At 37.4% G+C, this 1,972-nt stretch overlaps 1 long non-coding RNA gene across 1 annotated transcript; it reads right to left on the bottom strand.

The window, feature by feature from the left end:
* Positions 1–525: 525 nt before the first annotated feature.
* On the bottom strand, positions 526–1,318 carry LOC127121370 (uncharacterized). Its single transcript, XR_007803429.1, has 2 exons — positions 1,185–1,318; positions 526–1,071 (listed from the first exon to the last, which is right to left on the bottom strand). It is a non-coding gene; the product is annotated as an uncharacterized LOC127121370 (long non-coding RNA).
* Positions 1,319–1,972: the final 654 nt, after the last annotated feature.

Here is a 1,972-nt window from a genome sequence, read left to right as displayed (position 1 = left end):
ACACACTTAACGACGTCCAATTTGATTGCTAGATATTCTATTTCATGGTCCATGAAAAGATTAATCAGAATGATGGTCGACCAACCGGTACTTTCAGCGTTGATCTTAGGAAACAACACTGCGATTGTGGGAAATTTCAGACATTTCACTTACCTTGCTCCCATGTAATCGCAACATGTTCGAGTATACGCCAGGACTATTCCATTCACATACCAGACGTGTTCAAAATTCTTAACGTCTTCAAGGTCTACAAGGAGAGTTTCCTAGAGGACTTCCCCATGAGGAGAATTAGCCACAATATGAAGGATTTACTCTTTCCCATGACAAATCTATGAGAATGAGGAAGAAAGGGCGCCAACCAGCACCCGGATTAGAACCGGAATGGACAATGTTGAAAAGGAAAAGAGAAGGTGTGGGATTTGCCGCGAAATAGGACACATACGTAGGAAATGTCCATATGTTGCAGGACCCTCTAGATGATTATGCTGTTTTTTTATTATGAACTATTATGCACGTACTATGTTATCAACCCTTGTGTATATATAATCTCTTTTGGAAACATACATTATGGAATACATTTGATAATAAAAGGCTTCTGGTTACAAAGTACAATCACAACAACTTAAATTCACAGAGCTTATTAACTAACTAATCAACAACAACCAACATAAGTGGACATTCAACTCATCTGTTAACTTCACCACTATGTGCTGAAAACATACACTAAACATCTACATCATTTTCTATGTGATCCAGGTAACACATGTACGTACCATCGGGGCTTGCATCAGTCAACGTTATGTATGGACAACGGTACTCTACTTTTCTCACCTTCATACAACGCTCGTCCAATTGTCGAAAACCAGTGTGGATGGCTTCAATCAGTGTTTTGAAATTCCATTGCGGATCTAGACAAACACTGGTTTTTTTTGTCTTGCCCATAAAACACATGACCCCAAACAGACTTTCTTACTAAAACAATTTGTTGTGTAATTTGAACTACATTTCTAGACTTCAAGCTATTTATAGAAAATTAAGACGTGAATACTCAACCATTCATTGGTCGAGACTCTACAAAAACAAAGCAATTCATCGGTCAATGAATGTCATGGGTGATAACAATATTATTTAAAAGCAATATTAATTAATTAAATCTATTAAAATAATTTTTAAAAAAAACTTACTTCATCAACACGGCCATCCATTAGCCGAGTCCACACATGGCCAAATAATCTCTACAAGACTCGTCCAACCATTGGCCGAGTCAATACTAGCCAGATACATCCTTCAGGAACTCGCCCATCCATTGAGCGAGTGGATACTGAAAAATGGGGCATCTTAGGAATATAATTTCAAAATACATAAATAAATATAACATAATACTTGCTTAAAATATGATATTAAAAAAACAAGGTAATCATCAAGATGGTCCTACCACATTTGGACATTTTCTACGCATGTGTCCTATCTCGCGACAAATCCCACACCTTCTCTTTTCCTTTTCAAAGTGTCCATTTCGGTTCTAATTTGGGTGTTGGTTGGGCGCCCTTTCTCCCTCCTTCTCATAGATTCATTGTGGCAAAGAGTACATCTTTCATATCGTGGCAAGTTCTCCTCATGGGGAAGTCCAAGAAAACTTTCCTTAGACCTTGAATATGTTAAGAATTTTGAACACGTCTGGTATGTGAATGGAGTAGTTATGGCGTATACTAGACATGTTGCAATTACATGAGAGCAAGGTAAGTGAAATGCTTGAAATCTCCCACAATCGCACCGTTGTTTCCTAAGATCAACGCCGAAAGTACTTACTGGTCAACCATCATTGTGATTAATCTTTCCATGGACCATGAAATAGAATCTCTCATGATCAAATTGCTTGACATTATAAGTATTATCTTTACTGACTTCTGCAGCCAACCCCTGTGAGAAAATTCTTTACTTTGAATTAATTTTGAATGATAGCAAATTGTGT

This window comes from Lathyrus oleraceus, chromosome 2 (assembly GCF_024323335.1).
Source record: "Lathyrus oleraceus cultivar Zhongwan6 chromosome 2, CAAS_Psat_ZW6_1.0, whole genome shotgun sequence".
In the NCBI taxonomy this organism is placed as follows: Eukaryota; Viridiplantae; Streptophyta; class Magnoliopsida; order Fabales; family Fabaceae; genus Lathyrus; species Lathyrus oleraceus.
The sequence above is the reverse complement of the archived record's forward strand: the minus strand, read 5'-3'. Positions and strand labels throughout refer to the sequence as shown.